Below are 11,714 nucleotides of genomic sequence, written 5' to 3' on the forward strand. Positions count from 1 at the left end.
AACTTGTTAGCACCTCTGATTTTGCCTTTTATGTATTTTAAAAATATTTATTGTATTTTAAAAAGAGCTTTATGGAGGTATAAGCACCATACAATAAACAACATTTAAAGTGGAAAAATTCTAAGTCCTGACAAGTATACAACCATCAAACCATCTCAATCAAGACAGTGAACATATATTACTTTCAAAAGTTTCTTAGTGCTCCTTTGTAATCTCTCCTTCCTGCCCCTCCCCTGCCCCTTTCCCCAGCCACTGACCAGCTTTCTGTCACTATACATTAGTTTGCATTTCCCTGAATTTTATTTTTTTAAAAAAACGAATCGTACAGAATGCCCTTTTTCTGGCTTCTTTCACGTGGACTATTTTGAGAGTCATCTGTTCTCAACAGTGCATTCCTTTTTGTTGCTTGATAGTATTTCATTGTATCAGTATTCCCCAATTTGCTTATTCATTCACCTGTTGATGGATATTTGAGTTGTTTGGTATTTGGGGCTATTACAAATAAAGCTGCTGTTGCGTTTTCATCTACAAGTCTTTGTATGGACATGTGTTTTTATTTCTTTTGGGTTAACATCTAGGAGTAGAATGGCTGGGTCATAGGTTAAGTATATGTTTATCTTTTTGGGAAACTGCCAACTTTTCCATGGTGGTTGTGCCATTTTACATTCTCAGAGCAGTGTATCAAAGTTCCAGTTGCTTCACGTCTTTGCCAACACTTGTGTTATATCTCCTTGTGGTTTTACTGTTCATTTTTCTATGACTAATTGTTTTGCACATCTTTTTACGCATTTATTTGTCATCTGTATATCTGGTGAAGTGTCCAACAGTTTGCCAATTTTTTTTTGTGTGTTTGTTTTCCTATTACGAGTTTTAAAAGTTTTAAAAAATATTCTAGAGAAAAGTCCTCTGTCAGATATGTGATTTGCAAACAATTTTTTTCCTAGTCTGTGGCTTGTTTTTTCACTCTCTTAACATACTCACAGGTTTGGGGGATGAAGGTAGGGACATCTTGGGTAAGGTGTTAGACTGCCTACCACAGGTATGGATTGAAGTTCATTGCCCCCCATATGATCATCAGATTGTTCCTGCACCATTTAGAGAAAAGACTGCCCTTTCTCCACTGTATTGCCTTTTTGCCTGTGTCAAACATCAGTTTATGTGTGTGTGTGGCTGTTTCTGGATTTTCTACTCTGTTCCATCTTCTGTACTTGTTTTGCATTAAATGTCTGCTAGTGTTTGTCTGTGAAGTTGATGCTTCCTTACTAAGATCTCTAAAGAGCTGTTATGCTACAAGATACATGAGTTTATATGTATATGTGTATATAATACACAGGGTCCAGCACCAATAATGCCCTTCTTTTATTACAAAATCTTTTATTACAAAATCATAAGCAGGTAATTCTGTAACATAACAATATCACACTCAAGCACATCATATGACATTTTAGGTGAAATGTTCAAATTAAAACCATAAATTTTTACCCTAACCCTCCCAATCACACTCAAGCAGGTGTTACTTCTGCCAGACCCTGTATATACATACATGAACATATATGTATATACAGGGCTTTATATATATGGCATTCTAATTTTTTAGAGCAAGAGATGGGTAGGGGTAGAGAGAGAGGGGAGAGAGACATCGATTTGTTGTTCCACTTACTTATATACTCATTGGTTGCTTCTTGCATGTGCCCTGATGGAAGATTGAACCCATAACCTTGGTGTATCAGGACAATTCTCTAGCCAACTGAGCTAACCAGCCAGGGCTTACATGATTTTGTCTTTTTCCATTCATCCATTGATACCTATGTTGTTTCTATATCTCGACTATTGTGAATAATGCTGCAATGACAGGAATACAGACATGTCTTTTAGAGACTGATTTAGTTTCCTTCAGTTATGTATTCAGAAGTAGGATTGCTGGATCATATACTAGTAAGGAGAGGCACTGGCTCTGTCAAGGGAGCCCTGGGGAAAGCTCCCAGTTGTCCTTTTACCCCCAAGAGGGCACTACCACCTCATACAACAGTATCTACCTCTTTGCTTTTTTCTTCTAATATCCTCTCCTCTTGGCTTTGACTCTGAAAGAATCAAACATGGTGATGACAATCTGGAGAAGGAGGTGGAATAAGAAAGAGAGACTAAGCTAGCCACGCCTCCCCCCCCCCAAAAAAGCTTCCCTTTTATTGGCCTGCCCTGCTTGGGGAAGAGAAAAGCCTTAAGTTTAAATGAGTTTGGGGTTTTGATATTATATTGGAGGCATATTTTAATTACGGACATGAAAATGTTGGTTAAAATGTACAGAGAACTGTGGGAGCTGCTGGTGATTTCATTGAGGAATGAGAAAGAACAAGACCAGAGAGCAAGCTGGGAGGATCAATGGGAGAAAGACAAAGTATTTCTTCTTTCATGCAATAGAACTGTAACACTTCCACTCACTCATCCCTGTCTTCTCCCCAAAGTATCTCTTCAACGTTTTGATAATGCTGGAGGTATTTTAAGAGCTCAAAGACTCTTACCCCTTCCCACCCCAGTGGGTTAAATACGGCATTGTTATACTTCAACGTATTAACATCCCTCTAACAATGCCATATGCAGCAGCTCTGTTGATTCCTGGGGCTTGGACACCGGATCCTCAACAATGTGGCATCCCGTGGTTGATTCTTACTCAGTTTTGCTTCTTTAAAATCCCTCTTACTTTTTACATGAGCTGCTTTTAAGTTAAGCCTACCTATTTTTGTGTATTTTTTTAAAAACTCAGATGCAAGACTTTGTATATTTTTTTCCTATGAAGTTTTATCTTACAGATCAATAATAGATTTTGGGTCATACCCGTTGATAGTATTCTGAATCTTGATTCTGTCATCTGTGGTAATTAGTCATCCTTCGTGGCTTGGTGCCATTGGCCAATCTTATAAGCAATCTTTCTGTGACTTTGTGGAAGTGATGGAGAGGCAAGATGTTGTTGTGATCATGAGAATAGGCTCTGGACTCCTTAAGTTGAAGTCCTGGCCCTGCTTTGCTAAAATCAACATAATAATACCAATAGCTCTCATTGAGCTCTTAGTGTCAAGAGTTAGGCTGAGTAGTTTATATGTATTATCTCATATAATCCCTACTCTATTTATTCATTTAATTACCTGAGTCAAACAATGACAGTATGAATCAGACACAATCTATGATCCAGGAATGTATGCTAGCTCCAAAATATCATCTTATTCTTTTATTTGTTTTCAAAAACACTTTTATATTTTAAGGGACTGAAGTGAAGCTACTGAATCTATAGTCTGAAAAATTCATTCTTTCCTCCTTTTTGAAAATAGAGTCCTTTGTGTCAGGTTTCTTTGGACCCTACATATTACCAATTATATTACTCTGTCCTGATAGCTTCTCAAGAATTACTTTTAAAATGAATCCAGTCAATAAACATTTATTGAGCATGTGCTCGTAAGAGCTGGAGGTGAAAGGATGAACAAAATATGGGGTTCATCAAAGCTCACACACTTGTGAGGCCAAGAGGGTAGGAGGAGAGAGATTATAGCAGGTAGGTAAGCTCGAAGAAGAGGGCTTTTACTTATTTTGTTTTTAATCCTCACCCAAGGATATGTTTATTGATTTTAGAGAGAGAGGAAGGGAGAGAGAGAGACATTGATGTGATGGAGACATCAATCAGTTGCCTCCTATATGTACTCCAACCTGGGATCAAACCGGCAACTTTGGTATGTGCTGTGTCCAGGAATTGAACCCTCAGAGTTTTGGTGCATGGAATGATGCTCCATCCATGCAACCCGGGCAGGGCAAGAAGAGGGATTTTAACAGATGGAGAGATAATTGAACATTCTAGGCCTTGTGTCCAGGGAATGATGAATATACTTAGTGTGATGATTAACCATGTTACCTTGACTTGGCCAAGGGGTGCCCAGATAGCTGGTTAAACATTATTTTTAGTTATGTCTCTGAGGGTGTTTCTGGGAGAGATGAACATTTGAATTGGTAGACTGGGTAAAACAGATTACCCTCATCAGTGTGGGTGGGCAACACCCAATTCATTGAGGGCCTGAATAGAACAAAAACTTGGAAGAAGGTGGAATTGACTATGCCTGGCTGGTTGAGCTGGGACATTAATCTTGTTCTGTTCAGCACTCCTGGTTCCCAGGCTTCACAGTCAGAATGGAATCTACATCAGCTCTCTGGCTGTCAGGCTTTCAAACTATACCACCAACTTTTCTGGATTGCTAGTTTGCTGCCAGCAGATCCTAGACCTTCTCAACCTCCATAATTGCATGAGCCAATACCTTATAATAAATCTCTTTGTGTGTGTATATATACACACACACACATATATTCAAATGAAAAGTAATGCTATAATAAATAATACAAGAATAAATTATGTTTTGCATACTCACAACTGTAAACCTACTTTCACTACACCCTATATTTGGAAGCTTATCTACCTGTGTGTGTACAATATATATCTATATATAGATATATGTGAAGATATATATGAATATGTGTGTGTATGTTTCTTTCCATAATGTCTCCAGCCATGTAATATGAAAAACAGAGACATTTATTGAAGAAGATACAAGACACATAAAACATTGTACATAGGACAATGACCCCTCAGTCCTCTCCAAAGTAGGCACCTGGGGACCTCACACAGTCTCCCAATTGCCATCTCCTGCCCCATTGTATTTTCCTGAATGTCACTCACGGTTTGAAATCTCTTCCCTTTCAAAGGTGATTTTAGTTTTGGGAAAAGCCAGAGTAGAAAGGAGCCAAATCTGGGCTGTAGTAGTGCTGAGTCATCTGGGTGATTTGATGTTTTGCCAAAAAATTCTGCATGAGACATGATGGATGAGCAGGTACATTGCCATGACGAAGCTGCCAATCACCAGTTGCCCATAGCTGTGGCCTTCTGAATCATCTGAATAGTTTCTGTGGAGGAATGTTTAAGCTTAATGCAAAATTTGATGCAGATTTGTTGTTCTACTTCCTCAGTCATTTTGAATGTGATGGCCACACAATACACATGCTCGTTCAACAGTGTCTGCCGCCCCTTCTGACTAGTACAGTGAAGTTGTCCTTGTTGAGGTATGTGCATTCCAGTCCAGTCTCCTTGGCTGCCAGGTTACATCGATGTCATGCAAACAGTTCTCAATATATTCACAATGGCTGGGCTTTTTCCGGACAGATGTTGTATGCACTTCGTTTTTCTGGAGAACTCTGATGAATATACCTGGAGTGACCAAAGTTTCTCACAGTTGCTCTGGTGAGAGTGGGAGTAAAAGATCTTTAATAGAAAAGAGAGATAGTGATAAAAACCTTACATCCTTTTACATGCACACCCCTTTATTATTTCTTCCTCAAGGTAAATGGACCAGTTCCTTTTGTCTTGTATGGTAGGATTTTCCCCTCAAAGCTTCAATCTTTTTGCATAGCTCTTGGAACCTTAGAGTGTTTAGAACTAGATTTAGAACTCTAGTAAGAACTTTATTCTGTGCTGAATATTATCAGAGACTGGACTTCAGTCCTTTCATTCTAAACTCTATTTTTTTCTCTACTCAGAACAAAGTGAGCTTTTCAATATAGGATCCTGTTCTCTGTCACTGAATCATGTTCAACTTTTGACTCAGAGATTCCTGTTGCCTGGCTTACACACAGCTTTCTGGGTTTCAGTTTATTTCTCTTCAGCTTCTGTCCCTCCTGAGTTTTGTTCTATTTGTGTCCAATTACTTCCTCTCAGGTCCTTCATAAAGATTGGAACTGAATTGAAAGATGTACTTTATACTGAAGACATTTTAAACTCTTCTTGGCCTTGCTCGTGTTGCTGACCAAGCCGCCATTTCATCGAACATCGCCTTCTTTGCTGTCCCATTCTAAAGCAGTAGATGGGCAGATCAGATCCGTTTTCCTAGTTCTCATTTCTTGTTTCTAGGGTGCCCTCGCACAATGGACAGAACTCCAAGAATCATTGTCTCTTGTTTTCATGCACTCTTTGGCAATTCCAAGTCAACTATTTCAGAAGCTTGTGTGTCTTTATTGCATTTTGAGATAAAAATTATTCACATACCTGAGTTGACAGCATCTGTTCCTTCCCATTTAAAGCCCACCATCCGAAGCAACATGTGTCCCAGTTTTAGGAAACAGGCTGAACAGATGCCTAACAGTTGTACTGAACACTTCCCTCATGAAAGAGCTGCTCTTGCCTGCATTTTTGTTTTTTCATTGTGGGGGAGAAGAGTGGATTGAACAATGTCATTAATAGGTATCCTTTGCCTTTGTTGTTTGGGCTAATATTGCAGACCTTTTATATCTCAAGTGGCCGGTGGTAGCAAAATGTCTGGAGATTTCGGATTCTCTCTCTTCACCAGCACAGTGCAGAATCACAAACCTGGAAGCAAGGATGGCTTTGTGGATCTGTGGCCTGTGCGTTTGCACAGGGCCCTGCACTTTCAAGGACCCCATGCTTGGCTTTATGTTCTGCTGTTGTCATGCTTAATTTTTGAACATGGGGCCTGCATTTTCATTTTCTATGGGGTCTCACATACTATGTACTAGTCATGGCTGAGAATATTAAGAGGGCATCTGGTGGGAACACACTGTCACTATCTGGAATAAATAATTAAGGTTCCATATCTCTGTGGAACCCGATTCAATGTAAATTCTGACAAAAGTGAAAATGAAAAAAAAGATAATTTTCCTTAAAATTATGTGTATCTTTCTAGAGTAAGGCCTGGCGAGTATCTGTTTTAAGTGTTCTTCTTAGAATAGGTCACTATTTAGGCTGGTGTGGCTCAGTAGATTGAGTACTGGTCTATGACCTGAAAGGTCGCTGGTTCGATTCCCAGCCTGGGCACATGCCTGGGTTTTGAGCCAGGTCCCCAGTATGGGGCATGTGAGGGGCAACTGATTGATGTATCAAAATATGATACTCTCAACATGACTGTTGTATCTCTCGCACATTGATGTTTCTCTCTCTCTCTCTCCTTTCCCCTCTCTCTAAAAGTAAATAAATAAAATATATTTTTTTAAATGGAGCACTCTTTAAACTATTTTTGTGACTTTTAGGGACGAAGACTTCGTAACTCTCCCAGGTCCTTTCAAGTCCACTGCAGGTCATGCCTGGCTTTCTTATAAAAGACAAAATATTCATCAAATACATAGGATTAATCACTGCACTATCTTTATAGTAATATGCATTCAGGGCATTGGCAAAATGGAAATAAATTGAAGCTGTCTGTATTACAATTTAAGAATTTTTTTTTCCTCTGAGAACTTGCATTGTTGAAGAAGTGATACATACTTAGATCTTAGATCTTTGTTTTCTGGGGAGTAAAATTACGTATTTTGTTGTGTTTAATGCATACTTTTTTGCCCAAGTTTTTGAGGGAAAACCAAGAATGTGCATTGTACATGGGTATAATGATTATACATCATGGGCATAATAATGAGTATAATAATCCTGTGTATAAATGCGCACAAAAGCATCGGTGTGCACTATCCCCAGGAGAGCATTATCAAAATATGGTATTCTCAACATTTGGCCATGGAGACTTATTTATAGAGAGTGAAGGAGTTAACAACTCAGGGTTAGGAGATAATCAAAAGGAATGAATGAAGTGAAAAAGAAGCCCCTGAAAAAGATGAGATGGAGGATGTTTTTTGAGAAGGCCACATTAGTGGTCAGAGACTCAGAACTCTGCTGAGTTTGTTTTAGAATTCTCCCTGCTTTCTAAACCATCCACCCACACATGTTATTGAACCCTGCTTTGTATAAAGCACTGCATGCTCAGCTCACCCTCTGAACCCCTTATGCCTTTCCTGCTGGGAGATGCTGAACCATGTGATCTCCATATTGTTTGTGGTATGTTTTTAGTTTTTTAATGTAAGACTTGCATAATGTCCCTATTAAGTTCCATCTTCCCCTTGAAAATCAGCCTCATTTGTGTCGAGTCTAATTTAGTGACTCCCCTGCATTTAACCAGCAGAGTTTCTACTCCATCATTTAAGGCAGGGTCATTGAGTAATAGGGGTTAAAAAAATCACTGTGTAACTGAAGAAATAGCCCAGGCTCTCCTACCAAAAATACATTTCCACTATTAGATTTGCTTCTTTGATCTCAAACCTCTTAACCAGGAAGCCACAATTGATGAAATGCAAATTTCTTTTCTGAACCATATTTATATTCATGAATATGTTAGCCTAGACTGAATTTCCCTTTTTCCTACAAGCCTGGAGGGTCTTGGAGGTTACAACAGGATATGAATGCGTTTTCTGTCTATGGAGAAGTATGGAAGGAGATATTTGGGGCACAGAGAATAACCCAAGGTGGTTTCCAGAGGGGTTGCTTAGGGTCCCCAGGCTGCCTAGAATTCTTGGGAAAGGGCAGGAATAGGTAGAAGTGGATGCTCATCTGTGATGTCATCACACATTCAAAGTTTGCCAAGGTCTAGTCCAGGACAAGACATTGGCCTTATATTTTGTTGCATAAAAAGGCCAGGTGAGCCTGAGCTAGGCAGAGGAAGAAGGGAGAGGTCTGATGTAGGGACAGCTTTGGTGTGATTATCTCAAACAGGTAGATGGGGTTGGGGCACCAGGGAAGGGAAAGTAGTGGATGGGAGCCCTTAGGACAGATTTTTCCTACTTTTATTGGCACAGTAGAGCTATAACTGATAGGGCTTCTTTTTTTTTCTTTTCTTTTTCTTTTCTTTTTCTTTTTCTTTTTCTTTTCTTTTCTTTTCTTTTCTTTTCTTTTCTTTTCTTTTCTTTCCCTCCCTCCCTCCTCCCTCCCTCCCTCCCTCCCTCCCTCCCTCCCTCCCTCCCTCCCTCCCTCCCTTCCTTCCTTCCTTCCTTCCTTCCTTCCTTCCTTCCTTCCTTCCTTCCTTCCTTCCTTCCTTCCTTCCTTCCTTCCTTCCTTCCTTCCTTCCAGAGTAAGCTGTCAGAAGCACTGCTTCAGAGTTGAATAGAATTGAAGAGGTTGACCAGGGTTGTGGGTATTAAAACCAGGTGTTCTCTGGTATGTTGTACATCCTGCCAGGTGAGATGTGTCCCTGAGGAAAACAGGCCCTTCATTCAACACTTCCGGCTTCTGCGGGTGAGGAGAGTGCTTCCTGTACTGTGTTTTTAAGCTGTATCTATCTCAGAATTTTTATCTTTCCAATCCATCCAGCATGTTTCAATAGGCAAAAACTCTATATCCTTAATTTTCTCATATGAAATCAGTGACAATTAAATTGCTGGCCTCACAGGTTGAATGAGGATGAAATGAGAGAACTCAGGTAAACTTACTAACTCAGCTTCTGGTAACGCACTGGATGTTAGTGTAGTTCCCTTTCTAACATAACTTTTTACAAAGCTCTTCATTCTCTCACAAGTATTTGCTGAGTGGCTACTATGTGGCAGGCACTGTTCTGAATTTCTTTAAATAACTATTGCCTTGAAAAAAAATCTAAAGTACTAGATTGTGGATTAGCTAATATTATGTCAATATTTACCATACAATCAATTAATAATATAGTTACTAATCATATTAACAGTATTAATAGTATGGGTGATAATTATACTATGGTTCTGTAAAATGGTAGCCTTTGAGAAAGCTAGGTGAAAGATATATGACTTTTTAAAAATAACTTTTTATATAATTATTTCAAAATAAAAAGTTGAAAAATTCTAAGAAATACTAGGGTCCTTTCCTTAAGTAGCAATCCATGTGCATTTATCCCTTTGTCATTAGAAGACCCTGGATGAGGGCATTGTAAACTATCCTGGGTTTTATTGACTAGGTTGCGATCCAGAGAGACATATACTGGAGTGAAAGATACCTCAAACCGTGCAAGCTGAATATTCAACTAATTTTTTTCTTTGACATGCTCCTGTTTTTGCAATTCTCTAAATAGGTAACAGGAATTCCCCTCTCCAATTAGTCACCATCAGTTAGTCATTGTGTCTTAAAAAAAATTATGTATTGACTTTGGAGAGGAAGTGGGGCAGGGGAGGTGTGTTGTTCCACTTATTTATGCATTCATTGGTTGATTCTTGCATGTGCCCTGATCGGAGATTCAACTCACAACCTTGGTGTAACAGGATGATGCTTTAATCAGCTGAGCTACCTGGCCAGGGCTAATCATTGTGTCTTTGCCTGCCTATGTCCACAATCTCTCTGAAACTATTCTCTCTCCATTCCCAGTGCTACTGTCTTTGTTTGGGGCTCATTACCTTTCTCCCCTGGACCTACCTCAGCTTCCTTCCTTAGTCTTGAATGCTTCAATTTCATCTTTCACACCTCTCCCAGAATGTTCTGTCCAAAATGCAAATCTGATTGTGTCACACTCTTGTTTAAAGGGCCTGTCTGCCTACAGGATAAATGTCAAAGTCTCTAGATGAGTGTTTTGGATTGAGTTGCATTCTCCTCCCCTTAGAAGATTTTGGAGTCCTTAACCCCCAATACCTCAGAATGTGACATTATTTGGAGATAGGATTTTACAAAAGTAATCAAGTTAAAATGAGGTCATTAGAGTAGCTCTAATCCAATTTGATTGCTATCCTTATAAAAGGGGTTACTAGACAAAGGGAACCGAGAGACAGAGAGACACACATGGCACATGCCAAGTAAACATTGCAGTTATGCTGCCATGAGCCACGAAACTACAAGAAGCTAGGGGAGAGTCATGGAACAAATTCTTCTCTAGCACCTTTAGTGGAAGCATGGTCCTGCTGACTCTTTGATCTCAGACTTCTAGCTTCCAGAACTGTGAAACAATAAATTTTTGTTGTGTAAACTTCCCAGTGTGTGGTACTTTGTTATGGCCGCCCTCACACACTAATACAAGGGATTTTTGTCTCATCCTCCTGGACTTACATTACCTATTCATGCAAGAGCTGTTTGTTGAGAGCTGAAAATGTTTCAGGTACTGTATTAGATTTGGGGATGTAGCTGGAAATAAGGCAAGTGGCTCCTGCCTCGTGGAACTTGTTTGCTATTGAGAGCCCTGACAAGTGTCCAGACCATCAGAATGAAGTGTCAGAAGTCTCTGATTAGTACAACACAGAGTTCACAAAAGCAGGCCATCCAATACTTGGAAGGCTAGATAAAGCTTCTTGGAAGAAGCGACATTTAAGCTCTGTGTAATAAGAGCTTCTCCTTTCGTCCTGCAAAATGTTTTAGATGAGTTATGAAAAGAAGGAGGAGAAGAAAAATGAGGCAAAGGGTGATAGCCATTACCAACCACCCCTCTGAAACTTCTGTATACTCTTTGAAATTAGTTTTCCTACATGGTATGAGAAAGCTGTTTTAGTAGTACTTCTACCCACACTTTGGTTATATATGCTAGAATATTTATACTGAGACAAGGCTGTACTATGTACCGCTCTCCCCTTCTCCCCCAACTGGCCTCCCTTCCATTATGCTCCCTTCAGGGGGTAGGCTTTGTGATTTATTTTTCCCTTCAAAGTTGACCTTGTTCATTTTAACCAGATGTTGACTATTTTAAAAATATGGTCAAGAGAATGAGGAGACAAGCTACAGACTGGGAGAAAATATTTGCAAAAGACAACATCCGAAATATACAGAGAATTTGGAAAACTCAACAGTAAGAAAATGAACAACCTGATTTAAAAATGGGCAAAAGGTCTGAATAGATACCTCTCTAAAGAAGACATACAGATGGCAAGTGAACATATGAAAAGATATTCAACATCAAATATCATTAAGG

Source organism: Pteronotus mesoamericanus, unplaced genomic scaffold (assembly GCF_021234165.1).
Source record: "Pteronotus mesoamericanus isolate MK-2021 breed Mesoamerican mustached bat unplaced genomic scaffold, CSHL_Meso_final contig_169, whole genome shotgun sequence".
Classification (NCBI taxonomy): domain Eukaryota; kingdom Metazoa; phylum Chordata; class Mammalia; order Chiroptera; family Mormoopidae; genus Pteronotus; species Pteronotus mesoamericanus.